Below are 21,657 nucleotides of genomic sequence, written 5' to 3'. Positions count from 1 at the left end.
CAAAGCGTTGACATATGATTTTTTACACTAAAATGTTTGTTAATGTTCAGGGAAGACATGTGAGAAAAAATAATTAGTATATGATTACTAAAACTTGAGATTTTATTCACAAAACTACGTAAAACAAGCAAAAATATGCTGAATTTGCCTCTAAATCAAAATTTCAAGCGATGACATGTGATTTTTTTTACATTAAAATGTTTGTAAACGTTGAGAAAAGACATTTGAAGGAAAGTAACAAGTATCTGTTTACTAAAACTTGAGATTTTATTCACAAAACTACGTAAAACTTGCAAAATTATGACTTTTTATGCTGAATTTGCCTCTAAAACAAAATTTAAAGCCATGACATGTGATTCTTTTTTCATTAAAACGTTTGTTAATGTTTAGGAAAGACATTTGAGGAAAAATAAATAGTATATGATTACTAAAACTTGAGATATTATTCACAAAACTACGTGAAACATGCAACTTCATGAATTTTTATGCTGAATTCACCTCTAAATCAAAATTCAAGCGATGACATGTGATTTTTTTACATTAAAATGTTTGTAAACGTTGAGGAAAGACATTTGAAGGAAAGTAACAAGTATCTGTTTACTAATACTTGAGATTTTATTCACAAAACTACGTAAAACAAGCAAAATTATAACTTTTTATGCTGAATTCGCCTCTAAATCTAATTTCAAAGCGATGACATGTGATTCTTTTTTCATTAGAATGTTTGTCAACGTTCAGGAAAGATATGTAAGGAAAAATATTTAGTATCTGATTACTAAAACTTGAGATATTATTCACGAAACTACCGAAAACACGCAAAATTATGGCATTCTGTGCTAAATTCGCCTCTTAATCAAAATTCAAAGCGTTGACATATGATTTTTTTTCACTATAATGTTTGTTAACGTTCAGGAAAGACATTTGAGGAAAAATAAAATGTATATGATTACTAAAACTTGAGATATTATTCACAAAACTGCGTGAAACATGCAACATTATGACTTTTTATGCTGGATTTGCCTCTAAATCAAAATTTAAAGCGATGACATGTGATTCTTTTTTCATTAAAATGTTTGTTTATGTTAAAATATAAAATGTATGTTTGAAGATGATTTTCTGTATACAGCACAACAATATTGCAGCCTTCTAATAGCGCTCTCGATCAACCAGATTAGTTGAGAAAATTCGTTATCGATATTGTTTTAGCACATTTTGCATCCAGTTTCTGTAAATCAGCCCAAAATCACAAAAAACAATCCAATATGGGTATTTCCGTTCTGCGCGTTCTAAGAATATTGAAGTAGGGTATCGAACGTCTTCGTCAGTGGTTTTCTTCGGTAGTTTTATTGGCGCAATCTTATGCAAAAAAGGTCCGAAGAAAACCATTGACGAAGACGTTCGACACCCTACTTAAAGTGATGATGGAAATATAAGGTGTAAATTATATTTATGAAGTGAGTTGAGCTAATGCAGCAATGAAATATAAAAAAAATCTATCTTTGAAACCTTTGATCCCGAGCATCGCCGGGAATGTTCAACTAGTGAATAAATAAATTGGTTGTCCGTTTTTTTTTGTGGAATTGCTCTTAGAGTGAAAATGAGCTCTGCGACTGAAATACTCTACGACTTAATATGATTAGTTGCTTACTCTGTGTGAGAGAAAGTCTAGTTCTCCAGGGCGTTTGACAAGTAGAGGATAAAATATTATTATTATTTCCTAAGTTTCGTCATCCGACTACACGTCCAAATGATATTTGGTGTTTGGAAATGGAAACAAAAATCAAGAGAACGAATGAAACCTGTTGCTCCCCTCCTTTCACGAGGACAATATCAACATCAAAATTACCCCCTTTAAAGCGACAGAATCAATCACGTTGTTTCACTTGAAGCAACTAAGCAACATATCCGACATCGGAAAAATCCTTTTGAAATAACTTGAATATGCTTAGTTCAGAGCTGAAAATAAATCAAAACTTTATAATAAGAATGCAGAGCAGAAGAACGAAGCATTTATTCTACTGGCTTTTTAAACTCAGTTGCGACCAAACTCAACTCCAACTTGTCTTTGATCTGATCACAAATGTTATCCGTTTTGGTGTAAGCTCGTTTCTAGTAAATATAACAATGAAAGCCCTTTGGTGATATTTAAGTCTACAAGCGGGGCGATAAGCAGCAAAAATCGTAGAACAAATGACCCCTTTGAGCGTGTTAAGGTCTAATTTTTTTAATAATGTCAAGGTCAGAAGGGTTGTATACCATATTTATTTGCAGGTAGAATAGTTTAAATGAAAACCACCCAGTGCGTTGTTTTCTTAAGTCATTTTGCTTGCACTCCACAAATTTAGAACTGTATATAGGATGTTTTGACATATACATCCTATTAAAGTCTTTATTATTCATGATCTAGGTATGATTCGAAATATATTATGCTTTACCTAGTACCTACTCGACAGCCTTGGCCACCATGGGTTTGGACCAGAAATGACACTTCGCGGCCATAGTAAACGTTTGTCACAGACTCACAGCGAAAACTCCTAGTACGCCCGCTCATGTTCCATTTCACACACATAGAACCGAACTACCGAAAAGCTGTCGAGTGCTGCTAAAACCACTACCACACGGGACTGCAATTGGGACACATTTTTCCACCTTTCGGATTGACTTCTGGGAAACAGAAAGCATCCTCTACGAGTAGAGATTAAAATAACCTGAACCGTTCCTATTTCGGACCATTTGGGGGAACAACGACAGGAGTTTTATAACTAAGGATGGAATCGCTACTTTACCCTATGCTCTGCTCGTTTAGCGAAGGGGTGAAAGATAATTAATTTCATTGTCAGAGTTTTTGCCATATCAGAAATGTGGCTCGAGTGACACGTGCTGTGCACTTCGAATTTCAGCCTGAGAATGTGGCTTGAACATATCCACTCTGAAGCGTTTTAAAGCCCAAATGTCAAAAATATAATTAATCGATGACCATACGTGAAGGAAACAGGTTTCCCTCAAGAATGTTGTTTTCCTCCTAACATTTACAGAAACCATTCATACCATCAAAAATAGACAGCAGTTGATTGCACTCTATGTATGCAATATGATGCACCTTTGACTACCACCACCTCGTGCAGCTTCCGCTCTGCCCGTGCACCCGTCCTTTTGAACAAAAATAGCATAATCGCATTTCCTGCATTTGAGCAGGCATTTTTCAGGCAGCTCCTTCTCACACATCGACACAAGTTCGAGCCCGTAATCTTTCCCCGTAATCATATGCACATCGCACGGTAAACGGTTCCGGCAATGGTGTATGTTGTGCTCTCCAAAAGGGCCCTTTCCTCCGGGCGAAGCATGAAACCGTTCCTCGTTAGGCAAACGGACAATTTTTGCAGAACGCGGCGGCTCTCCATTCGATCAATATAGCCGATATCTCCTGGATTTCTGATTCCCTGCTGCTTGTCGTTGATGATGACTCTGCTGATGACGATGTTGAGGTTGGTTGGTTGTTCGTTTGGTACAGCACGCCATATCTGGGCGAAGTAGAATCTCACCAGTGCAGTGCAGTGCATGACAGGCAACAACCGTAAAAGCGGGGGGAGGTGCCGCTCTCTTCTCTCGTACAGCCGCTCGATTGCAATTGCACTGCAGCAGCTCATCAGCCGGTTCTTTGGGTTCTTTTGGTGCCATGGTGAGGTGTCGCAATGTTCGTGTGCATTGGGCCTGCTGTTGGCACCAACACAGACAACGGTTCTGTTCCAAAGGGATACATGCGACAAATGTGCAAACTAGATGCGGGTAGGCTGCTCAGCTGGATGTCATCCATTTCTTCAGTAACCAAACGTATCCGATCTACTGCGTTTGTACGTACCTAGACGTACAGCCACTCTGTGGCTTGCATATGTTTTAAATATGCAAGCAAAGCCCTCTGGAAATGAAGCAGTGGCAGGTTTTTTTTCCTCGCAGGATTATTTTATAACTACCATTCCATTAAAATCATGCTCGGAAGCTAAAACGCTGAATGCATTAAGTTTGACACCAAACAACCGCACAAAACTAAATGCAGCAGGAATTGAAATTGCACTTTCTAAGCATGGGGTGGGAGTTTCAGTACCGAGACTTCTTTCAATGTTCGATTCATAACATCTGCTACAGAAAAGACAATCAGAGTCCAATAGCGCGTGCTATTGTTATGAATAATGATTTTCCTCCCCAAGCTAGTCACGCATTTTATTCGTTTCATGTCTCATTTAGGCTTTATAATTCAATGCATACATAATTCCTTTATTAAGCTACCGAAAATGTGGCAAAAAAAGGTAGCACAATATTTGTCTCCATATTGTCAAAAACAGGTTCTGGAAGTCAAATGTCAAATGATCAAACAGTTATGTTCATGAAAATCTATGCAATCAAAGCAAAGATTGTTATAAGACCTATTTTTCCTGGTTGTTATCAATCATTATGCCCGAATCAACAACTGAATGTATGGAATATTAGTAAAACATCGCATTAAATCTCTAAATTGACGCAAATTATATTACACCAAATCGTCGTCAATAGGTTTAACTTTATCTTTAAGCGTATGTTTGCGAAAATTCACCAGTTAAGAGCTATAACATGATTACAAATGCACACTTTCCCGTTACGGTGGTCTTACTGCACAATAAATATGGCGTCGCAAATCGTCGTTATTTCTTCATTCATGTCGGTTGAGTCGGGGGACACATGGGAATAGCGGAGAGCTGCGTTCGGTTGATTTTGGCTGACGGTGTAAAATTTGTTCATCCTCGCCTCGTGGTTGTCGTCGTCGTCGTCGTCGTTCAGCATCATCATCCGCCTCATATTTCCGACCAGGAGATGTGTGCACTGGTGTTGTACATATAAAAGAGAGCACTCACTCGCAGAGAAATGGGTAGTTGAACTTCGCTAGCGGTTGAAGCGAAGAAGGCCAAAATTAAAACCTATATATTCGCATTTGGATTCCGGGGAAGCTTCGGGAATGGCATTGCATGTGTCAAATACACGGTAGCAAGATACTGTGGCTGTTACCTACAAAGGACACACAGTTGACTACGGGGAGGTTGTTTTCTGCCTAGCGGATAAAAGAGAAATGCTCTCAACTCAGTTTAGCTCGGCAGCCCAATCATCGCCAACTGGCCAACAGGTGAGACGAGGCTAAGGGAAGGAACCAGAGCCAGAGAATAGGTGTAATACAAATCGAATCGATTCGAACGGAAGATAGCGTTTCTCTTCGTGGCGACCAAACTAGAGCCATGTTGGATAAAGTAGTTTCGCCTACGCAAGAGAAGCTAATTACGATTTGTTTATTATACAATGAAACTCGAAAATAAATTTTTGATACGTTCCCACCGGTGCCACTGGTGAACGACTCAGTGTGGATAAATAATTTAAATACTACCCAATGCATCCATCAATCATGAGCCGTAACGGAGCTAAATATCTACTCGCAACGTCGCATAGATTGTGCGCTTCGATTACGCCGCCATTTGCGCCGATAGATATGAGCGAATTGACGATGACGATGGGTATGAGGCGAGAAACGGTCATATACGCGAAACAAACCTCTTTCGAACGCCTACCAGTAACCACTAACCGCGCGGCTGCTTTGCCACTGCCCTCTGCTCGATTCGACCGCAGGTTAACTGTGATCTGATGGACTGGTGATATGGTGTATACCCCAGACATATAAGAAAAAATATAAACGCAGCGCAACGCAACGTGCGGTAAAGGGTGGAAGTACGAAATCCATCCACAAAAACAAGCGATCGCAGTGTTGTCGGAGCCAGCAAAATGTGAAATCGAATGAATTACTGCCGACTAGCGAGGGGTAGGCAAAGTTGCTGTCGACTGCCAGGGTGTCTAGATAATTTTTCTTTAAAGCGAAGAACATTTTGTGAAAAACTAAAGAAAACAGTAGAGAGTTCATAAGGTGCCATAATCAGCGAACTCATCTTCGATTATGACTATCAAAACCAAGTTGACGAGTAATTTCAACTTTAAATAAGAAACTTTTTTTAACGATTTAGAGCAATTTTACGTTATTTGCTCAGAGTGGAAAAAAAATTCTATTTTATTTTTTTCAGTTCAAACTCAATAACAAAGTTGTCTTCGGATGACCTTGAGAGCTTAAAAAGGCACAACTTTTGTCGAAAAAACATTGTCGTTTCCTTGAACAGGTGACGAGTTATTGACGTTTCTGTTTTGAAAATAGGCCCATTTCAAATATAGATATCTCCGTTTGGGGCAAACATAAGAAATATCTTCTGGCACCATTTGAAAGAAAAACTTAATAACTTTTCAATAATTCTTTGGGAAATTATGTACAAAACCAGTTTATGGCTTTATTTTATTGATTCCTGAAATAAAGATGATTCCGGGAATATCACTCGAGGATATTCAACCGCATTGTCAACCCTGAAACGGTTTCTGGTGACATCAGATCCGGTAATTTCGCTAAATAACCGTCGTATCATCCATTGCAAAAATCAATCAGATTTCCCGAAGAAAGTTCGTTAATTATTTAATTGAAGAAGAATTTACATTCTGATAAATAAATTGCATAAAGTATTTCGAAAATTATCTTCTTTTTCATATATGAGAGATGTCAAAATATCCGACAAATGCTTTCAAACAATATTTTTTGTACTTGTACAATTTAGAGTTATCGTTAGTAATGGATTGTACTGGTTTAAGATTTCAATAAAGTTTTTACGTTGAACGTTCTGTCTTTTTATTTGTATTGGAAAAATAGAAAAAAAAAACAAAAACAGATACATTTTTCTACATCAGTCGGTTCAAAACACAGGATTTTTTAACAAAATTACGTGAAATAAACTGATCTACAAATTTCCTAAAACAGAAACGTTAACAGCTCTTCACCTGTTCAACACATCGACAATGTTTTCCGTCAAAAGTTGCGTTTTTTAAGCTCTTAAGGTCATCCGAAGGCAACTTTTTATTGAATTTGAACTGAAACAAAATAGAGCAAAAAACTGTTTTTTCGAGACCCACCCTCAGCCAGTTACAATTGCTCTAAATCGGTCAATTTATTAGCTACATTTTTTGAAGTGGCCTCAAATTAGATGGTCTACAACTTTGTCGTAGAATGTGTACAGTTATTTCTGTAAATAAAAGTTATTTTTTTTATTTCGCCGATTTAAGGACCACCCTAATTTTTGTTTCGCACATAAATAAAGGACTTATTATAAGAAACAACATCTTAGTATACTTCGGAATGCCCAGTATCATGTAGTTGCAATGGCGTTGAGTTTGAAAATCATCGTATTTTCTGCGTACAACAGTAAAACAGTAGTGGTTCGAGAATGCTACCCTAAACCAGGTAGATTGGGACGTGCACAAGTTTAAACTTGACACAAAGTAGGCCATGTGATCGAAAGCAGCTTTCAGGTCACTATAGACAGCATCGATCTGAAGGCCTCGAACCATACCGCGGAGGCAAAATGATGAGAATTCTAGTAAATTAGTAGATACAGACCTACTAGAAAAAAAATTGTGCTGCGGAGTAGAAATGTAGTTTTTCATGCTAAACAGAAGATTTGAAGCTAATACCCAAACAGTCTGGGCTAGTCGTCTTCAATAGCGTCTAACAATCGCGCTCGAGTGTCCTCATCCACACCACCAAAAAGTCAACCGCTGAGTAGCCGTCCTCTGCCAGGCTCTTTAGTCTGCACCACGCTCCATTCTCTAGATTACCGTCAAGTATTGAAAGCAAATCCTGTTGAAGACTCCAAGGGCTCGCCGGTCGCCTCCTTTATCTAACAACACTTATAATCGTAGAGTAACAACGGGCGGCTGCTTCCTGACACATGATGAAAAACCGTTTAGGGTTGCACGTATCAGCCTGATCAGTTTTGTTGAAAAATCATGTTAACTGAAACGTATGCCGCCTTGAAGTCTATAAACAGATGAGACTACCAGTTTACTTCTCTGACCCTGTCAAGGATTTGACGCAAACTTTGATCAGTTACAGATCACTTTGCCTGGAAACCGCACTGGTACTCTACAACAAAGACTTTCTCAGCACGTGAACAGGATGCGGGAGAGAATTTTATATACAGAATTAGGGAGTGTTAAACTGAGTAAATGAGTCTGTTCAACCAGTCAACTGGTGGTTTGTTTACGGCTCCAATTTTTTGCGATAAGCCGATGGATTGAACACAACAGCTGCTTACTTCCAACTTTGGATGTCATTCGAAAACGCTGTTGAAATTCACTGGAACACAGAAATTGGTAGAGCACCTTGTCACTGTCAAAAATCTTGGATTTCAAGATAACGTCTGGAATCGATTTTCGGTCTTTGGGCATCATCACGAAAATACCAATATGAGATGTAATTCAGACATTTTTAGATGTCTTTTGGAAACCGTAAGTCATCATCTTGAGTTTTAAAATGACGCCTGGAAGCAATTTCCGTCTCTTCATATAATCGCGATTCTAAAAATACCCATATTTGCTGATATTTGGCGTTGTTTGCAGCTCTGATTGGTTGAAATCTGCGGCCAAAACAAGGCTCTAAATCATCAGGGGCGCTCGTAGCCGCAATGTTACACAGGCCGCTTTGTCGTACGGGTCACAGGGGTTTATTCTCAGGCTCACCATTTTCTAACCGTCTTTCAAGCTGAATTCTTTTTTTTAAGGGATTTTAACTGAGGCGGTCATTCGTTCCTAAAAAAGGTAAATTCTACAGTTGACTTTCCTACTAACAAAAATAAATCCCTCTCATAATAAAACTAGTCTGAGTGACGTATAATAGTTCTCTTCAGGGAATTGTAATTATGGCGCGATATTGGCTGGAGGAACGAGATTTCTATACTACTCCGTCGTCTCATGAAAATCAAAGTTCTTCTTATAATGAAACTGACCAGAGAAATATTAATCCTCTCCAGGGAATTGTAACTAGCTATATTAGCACGGGGAACGAGGTTTCGATAAGACTCCTTCCTCTTGACATCATAAGTCCGTCTTAGAATAAACCGGGTCGAAGAGGAACGTTAGGTGAGGTCTCTCTCTCCAGGGAAATGTAATTTGGTGATATTGGTGAGCTGGAAAGAGACTCGGTATAATATAGCAGTAAGCTTGAAACGTCAGTGTAAAATCTCACACACAAGCCCGTGAGAAAAAATCAAAGATGGCGACTTATATAGTACAGTCGTGCGCGAAGTGCAAAAAGAACATTAATTCTCGAAGTGGAAAACCGTTACAGTGCGATGGGAAGTGTCGCCAGTGGTTTCATAAGGCATGTGCTACAGTGTCAGATGCGGAATATCAGGAAATCCAAACCGTTCCCGATGAATTTTGGCTTTGTGTTCCTTGTAAGGAAAGTCGAAATAAGAGCAGAAGAAGCACACTGAACATGGCTGATCAAACACTGTCCACTCCGCTACCAGTAACTAACACCGCTGCTAGTTCGTCAGGATTAGAGGTCATAATAACACGGATCGAAACCAAGCTTGACCAATTAATCAGTTGGTAGAAGGAAGTCGTTTCCGAAGTAAGAGGTATCCAAAATACTCTAGAAGAACTGCGAACAACGACGGAAACCCTAATGGACGAGCAGCAGCAATTGCGTGATGATAATTATGAACTGCGAAAGCAGCTAGATTGGTGTGAAATCGAAATCGATAGACAGAAACAGGAAAAGTGGAAGAAATCTTTCGAGATCTCAAATTTCCCAGAAACAGAAAATGAAGACCTGGGCAAAATCGCCGCTGATGTTTGTCAGGCGATCGGAGTGAATCTTAATATACCCAATAATATGTCCACGAAGTCCCAATTTTCTCCATCAATTTGTGTTAAATTGTGCAACAAAAAGAAGCGAGATGAAATTATGGCGAAAAAGAAAGAGATGAAGCAGCTAACAACTGCAACTTTTAATATGGCTACTCACAATGCAAAAAACATCAACATCTTCATAAACGAAGTGCTGACGAAACGTAACAGATATTTGTTTAAACAAGCAAGGGATCTGAAACGAAACGGGAAAATAAAATTTGCTTGGTTCGGGGACGGAAGGTTGTTGGTCAGGAAAACGGAAAAATCAAAAGTGAAAGAAAAACTTTCCACTCAATCACTGAATGAATACGCTAAATGATCCTAACCTTCACCTACAGTTCCAACCAAGCACAAGAACAATAAGCTCAGTAAACGAAGTATATTTTGCCAACCAAAACAGTTTAAAGAATTTCTATTTCAACGCGAGAAGCCTAAAAGAAAAACTCACCGAATTGGAGTACTTGCTGGATGAACTGCCCAGTCCGGTTGAAATCATCTCGAGTACGGAAACATGGTCGCATGCAGATACGGAAATATCCATGTCATTACAAAACTATAAATGCTTCTTTGCATCACGATCGACAAGAAGAGGAGGTGGTTCAGCTCTGTTTATCCACAAAAATATCCAATGCAAACTTGTCCGTAGCTACTGTGATGAGTATAACAGCATTGTTGCTGTCGAAATTGCCACTCGGAAAAAAATCACTCTTGTGATACAGACCACCTCAGACACTAGCCTCAAAGGTAGATGATTTCTTCGATCTTCTAGATGACTTTCTTTCTGGCCAACGTGCCAATACTTTCGTGCTAGGGGACTTTAACTTTGACTTGAATCTGCAACGCCCGTTGTGGAGAAATATAAAAACACAGTCTTTTCGAATAGTTTTCACTTTTGTGACTCAACACCGACGAGATACGATGCATGCTTAGACCACATTATTACAAACAATACCAGTATCGGGATCTCACTGCAACACCTGCAATATAGTCTTTTCGATCACAATGCGATATTTGTTGAGATCAACCATCCAACTGATAATGAACCTAAGTACTGCCAGCCCTATTCGAGAATAAACCTACCAGCTGTGAGTGAGTTCCTGCGTGAAAACCAAATATCAACATGCTGCTGGAGAGATGTCGAGAGCAATTATATTTCTCTTATCTCTGGTATCCAGGAAGGTGTCTCACGAGCGTCCACACACATCAAAATAAAACCAGCAAACTGTACACACTCAAAGCCGTGGGCCGATCAGGAGATGAAGATGTGTATACGAACCAAGAACTATTGGTACTCGAAACATAGACGTGATCGCTCGGATGAATTCACTCGACATATATATGGTATCTGGTGCAATAATGTGACTGAGATGAAACGAAAGAAGATGAAGGAATATTACGCAACAAAATTCGATTGTTACAGGGGTAACATTATTAAAACCTGGGACACCATCAAGGAAGTTCTGGGGAAAAAAAAAACAAAACAATCCCACACAATCACACAAAGTGGTTCTACGGTCGAAGAAAAACAGTCTCTGGTTGATCAGTGCGTCTTGAGCTGCCCGACAGATCAGACGTATTTTCGGTTGCTTGTGGACTGGTCTTTGACTGCCTATAGCTTCAAAGTTTGTGTTTTGTTAGTGTGTCTTTTAAAGATTACCTGGAAGTTAACTTACATCAGTCTTTCTCAAGACTACCTATTTCTTTCTTTCTCAATACTTGCAATTTGATATTATTTTTGAACTTTTTTCGTATCACCCGAAATGGCAGGACGAAAAAAGAAACCACGCATCGCTACGGGGAGGAAAAGAGAGGCATCTCTTTCTGAAACTAGCTTGTGCAGTGAAAATTTATATGATATTCTGCCTGAGCAAGAAGCCGGCGAAATTGAAATGTTCGAAAGTAAAACTATTCAAAGTGAAATTTCTGTAAAAAGGAGAAAGTTCCACCTATTGTGGTAACTATTGCTTCTGAATTTAATATTTTTGAAAGAGAACTTTCTACGTTTCTCTCCGACGTCAAAGTTACTTATCAAATTGACCGAAGAGGCGAATGCCGTTTACTGGCCCAAACATTGAAACATTGGAATCGTCTTATTCAGTATTTAATTGAAAAGATGTATAAATTTTTTACATATGATACGAAGAGCGCCAAGCTGTTCAAGGTCGTATTGAAAGGTCTCACCAACGATCAAACCGTTGATGAGATCAAAATTACTTTGACAGAATTACTTGGTATAGCCCCTAGAATCACGAGGCGAAAACAGTCAGCGAACTGGAATTTCCCTTGTAAATTATTTAATTCATTTTAACCGCAGTGAGGTTAATAACTTAAATTTTTTTGAAAAAGCACATGCTTTATATAACGTGCGTGTAAAATGGGAATTATATCGAAAGTTTGGCGGAGGTGAAAAGCATATCACCCAATGCCGTGTTTGCCAACGTTATGGCCATGGTTCAAAGTTTTGTAACATGGACCAAAAATGCCTCATTTGTGGAGACTCTTCTCACAAAAAGGACACATGTCCTGTGAAAGAGAGTAAAAAAGCAAGGTAAACAAAATTCAAAACAAAATTCTCCAAGCGTACCAGTGACGCATAGTTTACCTACTCCTTTTCATACCTGTTTAACTTATGCACAGGTTACAGGTAGTTCGAACATTATACCGCCTAGTGTTGGTAGTTCGAAAATGACCGTTAATTTGGGTAAGCAAAACACGCTAGAAAATAATTACTCCAGCTAATATTGCTGCCGAAATTATTTTTTCTAATGTCAACTGCCTGGGGCCTATTACGGCAGGTAAACTTTCTTTTTTGCAACAGGCAATGTTCGATCTTATGAACGCCATGTTGCAGGCAAAATCAATGTTTGAAGCCATTCAAATAGGCACAAATTTTACTATTAAAATTGTTTCTAATTTAAAATTTAGCAATGATTTTAAATAAAACAATTAAAATAATAAATTGGAATGCTCGCTCATTGAAGGCCAATGAGAATGAGCTTTTTAACTTTTTAACAGGAAATAATGTGCATATTGCAATTATTACTGAAACATTTTTGAAACCTAACATAAAATTAAAATATGATTCCAATTACGTGGTTCATAGATATGATAGGATTCAGGGTTCCGGCGGTGGAGTTGCAATTGTTATTCATCGCCGAATCAAACATCGTGCTCTTCCCCATCTTGAGACGAAAGTTATTGAAACTTTGGGAATTGAAGTTCAAACTGAACTTGGGATATTATTTATTGCCGCAGCATATTTACCATTTCAATGCACACGCGAGCACAAAAATTATTTTAAAGGTGATTTACAAAAACTCACCAGAAATCGTTCGAAATTTTTTATAATCGGCGATTTTAACGCTAAACATCGTTCATGGAATAATTCTCAAAGTAATTCCAATGGCAAAATTTTATCCAATGATTGTTCTTCAGGATACTATTCTATTTTGTCTCCGAATAGTCCTACATGCTTTTCTTCTGTAAGAAACCCTTCAACAATTGATTTGGTGCTTACAGATCAAAGTCATGTATGTAGTGATTTGGTCACACATGCTGACTTTGATTCTGACCATCTTCCAATAACTTTTTCTTTATCACATGAATCAGTTTTAAACCCTATGAGCTCTGTTTTTAATTATAACAAGGCTAATTGGGAAAGATACAAAACTCATATTGAGAGAAATTTCAATAATGAGCTTGATTTGCAAAACGAAGTGAATATTGATTCCGCTTTGGAAGCATTAAAATGTGCAATTGTTGATGCCAGGAATTATTCTGTTCCAAAGGCTCAAATGAAATTTGATTCACCAATAATTGACGAAAATCTTCAACTTCTAATTCGTTTGAAAAATGTCCGCAGACGTCAATATCAACGTTCTCGTGACCCTGTTTTTAAAACTATTTATAAAGATTTACAGAAAGAGATTAAACATAGATTTACTCTTCTGAGAAATCAAAATTTTGAGACTAAAGTTGAAAAATTGAAACCATATTCAAAACCTTTTTGGGAGCTGTCGAAGATTTTTAAGAAACCTTCAAAGCCTATTCCAGTTTTAAAAGATGGTGAACGTTTTCTTGTATCCAATGAACAAAAGGCTCAAAGACTTGCTCAGCAGTTTGAGAGTGTTCATAACTCAAATTTGAATTTTGTGATTCCAATTGAAAATGAAGTCACACGTCAATTTGATTTGATTTCTTCCCAGAATTTTTTACCAGCAGAAATGATTGAAACTAACTTGAATGAGATTAAATCAATTATTCAAAATTTCAATAATATGAAAGCACCTGGTGACGATGGGATCTTTAATATACTAATCAAACATCTCCCTGAGAGCACAATGGAATTTTTAGTGAAAATTTTCAATTGCTGCTTCAAAATTGCATATTTTCCCAAATTATGGAAAAATGCAAAAATTACTCCAATTTTTAAACCGGATAAGAACCCAGCTGAAGTTTCAAGTTATCGACCAATCAGTTTGCTTTCTTCAATAAGTAAACTGTTTGAGAGAATTATTCTTAACAGAATGATGTCACACATTAACGAAAATTCAATTTTTGCAGATGAACAGTTTGAATTTCGCCATGAGCATTCCACTACTCATCAATTGCTCAGAGTTACTAATATGATACGAGCTAACAAATCTAAAGGTTATTCCACTGAAGCTGCTCTTTTAGACATAGAAAAACAGTGTTTGGCATAAAGGTTTGATTGCGAAATTGCAAACTTTTAATTTTCCCATTTTCCTAATCAAAATTTTAAAAAATTATCTTACTGATCGAACTCTGCAGGTTGTCTATCAGAATTCAAAATCTGATAGATTTCCTGTCAGAGCAGGTGTACCTCAAGGTTCAGTCTTGGGTCCAGTCCTGTACAACATATTCACTTCAGATCTTCCTGATTTGCCTCCAGGATGCACAAAGTCATTGTTCTGCGATGACACAAGCATTTCCGTAAAAAAGAAAAAGTCTTCGTGTCATGTGCAGTCGATTGCGATATTTTTTCTTCCTACTTGCAAAAGTGGAAAATCTCTCCCAATGCTTCTAAAACTCAAATGATAATTTTTCCGCATAAGCCTAGGGCTTCTTCCTAGGGATTATTTTAAGTTGGTCCGACAAGGTTAAGTACTTGGGACTAATTTATGATAAAAAACTTATTTTCAAAGAGCACATTGAGAGTATACAAGCCAAGTGCATCAAATATACGAGATGTTTATATCCTCTCATTAACAGGAATTCTAAACTTTGTTTAAAGAACAAACTTTTGATTTACAAACAAATTTTTAGACCAGCAATGCTTTATGCTGTACCGATCTGGTCAAGTTGCTGTTCAACAAGGAAGAAAACGCTCCAAAGGATTCAGAATAAAATTCTGAAAATGATTTTGAAGCGTCCTCCTTGGTTTGGTACACTCGAATTACATAGACTTACTGGTGTTGAACCATTAGAAGCTATGTCAAATAAAATTATTAACAATTTTCGACAAAAATCGTTGCAATCCTCAATTGCTACGATAAGCTCTCTTTATAGCCAATAAGTTAGCAATTAAGTTAGTTGTAAGTTTACTTCCCCTTTTCTGACAAGTAAGTTTAAATCCCTACGAATGATAAGTCCTAATTGCGAAAGCAAACAAATCCTAACAATCAAAATTACAAATTTCTAACAGTGTTGAGAAGTAACCATTTGTGATTGGACACACATACTCATTATTTACTAATATTTATCATAAATACTTAAGCTACTAACAAATCCCCCCTTAAAAAAAAAAAAAAAAAAAAAAAAAAAAACAAACAAACAAACAGTCTCTGGTTGATGAAGCTAATGAATATTTTGCTTCAGTTGGAAAGTGTCTGGCTGAGAAAATACCCTATGCCGCACTGGACCCTATCTGCGAACAAACAAGTGTGGCGTTGGAATTGGAAACCGTATCTATACTAATCATATTAAACAAACGATTGATGCTCTCCGTTCGTCCCCGTCGACCGGTTCCGACCAAGTTCAGGCGAATGTTTTCAAGTCATGCTCCAATGAAATAGTTGATGGAGTTACAGATGTTATCAATTCATCAATTATGCAGTCTGTTGTACCATCTGATCTGAAAGTGTCCAAAATTGTTGCTATCCCGAAGATACCTATGGCAAACACATCTGCAGATTATAGACCAATTAGCATACCCTGTGTCACAGATAAGATCTTGCAGAAAGTAATCAACAAGCAACTAGTTGACCATTTAGAGCGCTACCACCTACTTTCTCCGAAACAGTATGGGTAACAGTATGCGACAGAAAAATTCTGTTTCGACGACTGAGTGAGTTAGGAGTAAAAGGTCGATCAATGTTGTGGTTCAGAAGTTTCCTCATGAATCGCTCACAATTCGTTTATGATAATCCCGTTAGTAGCTCAAATAGAGAGGTTGAATATGGAGTAGTTCAAGGAAGTACATTAGGGCCAACCCTGTTTAACTGTTATGTGAATAACCTGAAAGATGTGCCCCTCCGTGGAACCCTGTTCATGTACGCTGATGATATTGTGCTTGTCTATTCAGGACTAACGTGTGAACAACTCCAACAAGCCATCAACGACGATTTTCGTATGCTACAAGATTGGATGAACCTACACAAGCTGACGGTGAACATTGCAAAAACCAAATACATGCTGTTCAAAGTCCCTAAGAGTTTTACTCTGGACATCTCCTACAACGGTACGGACGACGGATATAGAACGAGTAGATGAATTTATGTACTTGGGGGTGTGGTTGGACAGTGAACTCAAGTGGACCCCGCATATTACTAAAATGGGTGCTAAACTTGCACAAGCAGCAGGTGTATTCAAAAGAATAAGTGACGTAGTTCCATTTGAGATTAAGCGAAATCTGTACTATACACTATTTCACAGTCACCTGGTATATGGTATACTTATCTGGGGAGCAGCAACCAAATCAGCAATAAAACCTCTGCAAGTCATCCAAAACAAAGCAATTAAAAATCTTTTTGGGTATCCTCGGAGAACACCGACGGAGTTTATTCATGCTGCAAATCAACTACTGAAGGTCGAGAGTGTTTATACTACCATCGCTTGTCTGCATATTCATCAAATTCTTCGGGGGTCTGTCCATACTAATACCGTCCTAAGCAGAGTTTCGGAACGACACCAGCATCACACTAGAGGCAGAGACAACATATCCACCAACAGAAGTAATACTACCAGGTTAGGACAACACTCGGTGTTGAATAAAGCTACAGCCCTCTATAACAGTTTAAGTGAAGAGCTGAAATCGCTCACTGTAAATAACTTTGAATCACGGCTGAAAAAACATTTACTAGTAAATCAATTCTCAAATATGTAGTCTTAAACCTTACTGAAACAATCTAGCTTATAAACTGTACGGTAAAATTTAAATTTAAATAATGTCCGTTCTTTCGATAATGTCCTTTTTTTGTTGTAAGAAAAAAAAAAGCCAAACATATGTTAATTGTCAAGCTAGTCAGTCTCTATGAGCCCAAGGCTCACAGACATCATTATTTGTAAATAAATAAATAAATAAATGAAAAGTAAATGATACTTCAATAGTGATACTGCCAATAATATGAAGTGCGGAGTACAAAAAACACCTGGGCAATATCACAATACAGTCAGGTTTTTTTTATACCTCGTAAAAAACCGCGGTAATTCGAAAATCCGCGTAAAAAACATGGTAATTTAAAAATCCGCTCAAAGTTAACCACCAAGAAAGGCTTTAGAAAAAACCCGAGACGCTCTACGACCAGTATTCAAAATTGTCTTCTTTGTCGGTCATTTCGGATCTTTCGGAGGGCGGATGTTTTTTTGGACTATGTTTTTTACTCATTAAACACTGGTTCCCAAAGCGCGTTAATTTTTTTTTTCAATTAGCGCAGTGTCGCGTAAAAAAACCCGTAAAAAACCTGACTGTAGATCAAATGTCTCTGGTCACATTGAAGAGCCCACACAAAGAAAAAAATGGCTCTAAATTTCCCAATAGTACAATAGGCAACATCATAGAATCACATTTTCCGCATTTTGGTTGACTTTAGCTAATTTTTAAATCGATTACTGTAAGTATAGAGAAAATTCCTTGAAAATTTTATGAGTTTATAGCATTTGAAATTGGAAAATTTTCGTGATGCTTCCGATATGTTTAAATTATTATGTGTTTTACGTTTTTATTCTAAGGTTTTCTTGATATTCATTGAACTTCTTAGTCACTCTGTTTCCAGTTTTTAGGAGAATCAGTTATTCTACAACAAAATGGGTTTTTCTCACGATTGAATAAGTTTCTCGATTCATAATTTTTTCTTCATGTCCTAATCAAATTCTTATGCTCTCGTCAAGAGATTTTATGTTTTGGGCAATCGAGTCATCTATTCGAAATATATGAATGACTGATGATTGAATGATTGAATCAATTGCTAACTTCCATTCAAATATACTTACTAGAATTTGAAAAAAAAAATCATGTAAGAATACACAAGTAGCAAAATTATATCATATATATCATTACCAGTCAAATTTTTTTTTTTTGACTATCCAGAATTTTATAGCTTTCCAGTTTTTCTCCACATAAAAACAAACTCCTTGATAATTACAGGTTATCGAGCGCTAACATCCTTCTCTAGTTTGCCAATAAGTTTTCTTTTGATGCACCGATTCATTCGATCCGGTTTTGATACGCATAAAAAATACTAACTTATGTTGAGATATTTTGCTCTTACAGTACAAATATCAAATTAATAGGTAGAAACTGGGATACAGATATACCGATAAACCTCAGAATATTAAAGACAAGAAAAAATTAAAGTGACACACATTTAAAAAAACTGTCAGTTTTCTAAGATATTGTTGAATATCCATTCAAATAAAGAATTAAAAGCATATGAACGTAAAGAACTACTCCATGATGTATTGGAAAAAATATCAAAAATATCAAGTTTAAGGAAAAGTAGGTTTTCCTAAGAAATATAATCAAAAACGCTTTCTTTGAACAGACTTCTTGGATATTTGGTAAAAGAAAATGCAAAATTGGATCCTTTAGTTAAATTTTGTTTCAAATAACGAACATTCTCTAACTCCTCTATGTTTTGACCTTGAGTTCTATTAACATATTACTTTTACTGTAGATATTTACTGTCGGGTAATCTGTTCAAGATGTTAACAAGTTTTAAGTTTTTGAACAAATATGGAACTCAGCCAAGATGCTCTATATCAAAACTAGTCATCGTAAATTCATTAATCATACAATCCCAAAACAAACCTACTTTCGATACAGATCACGTGCAATCTGATTAATAACTTTTATGTGACAAAAGCTACCCGTTCCCGCACAATCGCTACACCCCTCGTTAAGTTTGAACGCTTCATCAAGAACACCCTTCTTGGCCAAAGTTACACCCCGCGCGCTGCTCCTCTTCCATTCCAATCAGTCGCACGAAAACCGTCTTCCCACAGCAGGCGAGCACACATTGAATCTCTCTCGCTCGCTGTTGCTGTTGCTGCTGTTGTCGGTGCCGCGCGGATACCTGTCTCTCTCCACATCGTTTACTTCATTCGCTTTTACAGCACACAGCACACCCAATCACCACAATAAAACATTCACCGGACTACACGCGCGGAGGAGCGTCTCTCAGCAAACCCTCCCTTTCAGCCAGCCCTTCTCGCGAGCGACCATCTTTCGACCTGAGCCAAGTCGGGATGCCAGTTCCAATACACCGAAAGCCGCACGCGGCGTTTTTTTCTTCATTATTCTCGTTTTCCAATTTTTCCCTGTGCTGCTGACTCTGCCAGTCAGACCAAGCGAACGCGTTCAGTCCTCCATCCCATATACACCCCCCAGCCGACAGGCTGCCAGGGCACAGTCACCCTCGGCACGGCAACGGGCAATCAAGCCACCATTTGCAGAAAGCGGCCAGTATTCTGATTCGGCTTGCGTTGTCTTGTCTTTGGCTTCCACTCTCTGACTAGTCAAAGCAGCTTTGCATCAAATACACCAGCAAGAATGACCCCAAACAAAGGGTTCATTTACTGACAGGGATTTTCCTATCAGATAATACTTGCGAAACATAGAAAAATAACAAAAACTTCTCCGTACAGTATGGGAGAAATGTTTAAAATATAAAAATACTAAATAACGGTCCCCGATTTGGGTTCTGAAGAAACAATTAAGGCGACAATTAGAACCGAACGCACATCCGTTGTCCGGACAATAAAAAAAGTACAAAGTGAATGATTTATTTACGCTTACCTCTTTCTCTCTTTCACCAACGCGCTCTGTTCGTTCGTTTTCTTGCTCTGGTACTTCATTTACCCGTCTCCTCCTACCCCCCCGTACCTTACAGTGGCTCTCTTTTTTATCTGTACTGATACATCTTTGTGAGCCCCCTTCAACTTAACGCGATCATTTCGAATTACACGAATCTTGATTTTATTGATTTTCTCAGAAAGCTCAAAAAACACCTCACACTGCACCGTGCAAGGATCCGAGATGGGAAACCCGAGCACGGATACGGTAGCTCCAGCTAGACCTGGACATGTTGTTGTACTTGACTGCCTAGTGTACATCAGACAAAGCCCGAGGCACTGTCCACCCAAGCCTAGTTACTATTATTACAAAAACATATTTAAAAAAAGAAGTAAGGTGCTCACCTTCGTTTTGCATTAATTCGGCCCTGGAAGTTCGCGACAGTCGGCGTCTTTTGAAGTGCGATGATGAATGACAGCTGCTTCCGCTTCAGCAAACTTCACCAAATAAAACAATTCCTAGCACCAAATTACACACCAATTCAACTAACCTTTCGTGTCAAGAACACGGGCGACATTACCGAGATTCTAAACAAAAAAAAAAAAACATTCGAAGCGACCACCGTTTCACACCAGAAAAACTATTCCAGAACTGTACAAAATTGAGTAGATTCAAATTTCACGGAAAACACTCTTCCACCTACTCAAATCCATCAAACTTCACCACTCAGCTGTCCGCAGCCACAATCCACACCTACGGCACCAAGTTTTGGGGTAAAATTTCCCGAAAAACACTATAAAACTGTTATTTTTCACCGATATCGCTCGGATATCAAGATATTTACAGCCATTTTTATTTTTCACATCGCACGAAATGAATGTGAATTCAACACACAGCAGAGCAGAGCGAGCAGCAGCAGGCCACGACGGACGGTACGGCAGGGCAACAAGGCATGGACGACGACGACGACGACGACAACGAAGCCGACGAGGCCTGGTTAGGCAAAGCGGGTGTGCAGAAGCGTCAGCGGGACAGCAGGGGCGCGCGAGGGAAGAAGAAAAAGGAGAAAAAGAACGAGTCTCTGGCTTCTGCTTATATTGTTGATGGCAGGGCCGCCACCTTCGTCGCGGCTGGCACGACTCTTGTTGAAAATGGATTATTGCTCTCAGCTCGCAGCAACTGCGGACTCACATTCGACAGCACCAATCCAAAGGCGAGGCGAGATACGGCTGTTGGATGACATCTACCACCGTCGACCAGCGAGAGGCAAGCGAGAGACAGCAACTGAAGCTGCTGAATTTCCATGCCATAGTAGAGCATGGCTTGGCAATTGGCAACTCATCTATCCGCCGAAGGAAGGACACCACGCCGGGAATCCTTGCTCGAGCGAGAATAGGCGATATCGAAGATGGTTTCCCGTGCGCAAATGCTCAGTAGTTTACCTGTATGATAGGATGCACATTATAGGAAGACGAATCAAATTTCTTATGTTGAATTGAGCTAAGTTATGTTATATTCGCGACCACCTTGTACTAAACTAGGCAATATATTTTGTTGCTTCAATCTCACAGTGAATTATGAGTAATACTTTGCATACTTTTCGC

At 38.3% G+C, this 21,657-nt stretch overlaps 1 protein-coding gene across 15 annotated transcripts in view; it reads right to left on the bottom strand.

The window, feature by feature from the left end:
• Positions 1-21,141, bottom strand: part of LOC129726625 (bromodomain adjacent to zinc finger domain protein 2B-like) — a 139,168-nt gene extending 118,027 nt beyond the window's left edge. For 5 of the 15 annotated variants that reach the window (XM_055683544.1, XM_055683559.1, XM_055683560.1 and 2 more), the window contains exon 1: positions 20,604-21,133. The gene's annotated coding sequence lies outside the window, so the exon portion shown is untranslated. Of the gene's footprint in view, positions 1-20,603 lie in introns of all 15 variants that reach the window. The other 10 variants (XM_055683555.1, XM_055683564.1, XM_055683562.1 and 7 more) reach the window with 6 other exon arrangements.
• Between the last annotated feature and the right edge of the window lie 516 nt (positions 21,142-21,657).

This window comes from Wyeomyia smithii, chromosome 3 (genome assembly GCF_029784165.1).
Source record: "Wyeomyia smithii strain HCP4-BCI-WySm-NY-G18 chromosome 3, ASM2978416v1, whole genome shotgun sequence".
In the NCBI taxonomy this organism is placed as follows: Eukaryota; Metazoa; Arthropoda; class Insecta; order Diptera; family Culicidae; genus Wyeomyia; species Wyeomyia smithii.
The sequence above is the reverse complement of the archived record's forward strand: the minus strand, read 5'-3'. Positions and strand labels throughout refer to the sequence as shown.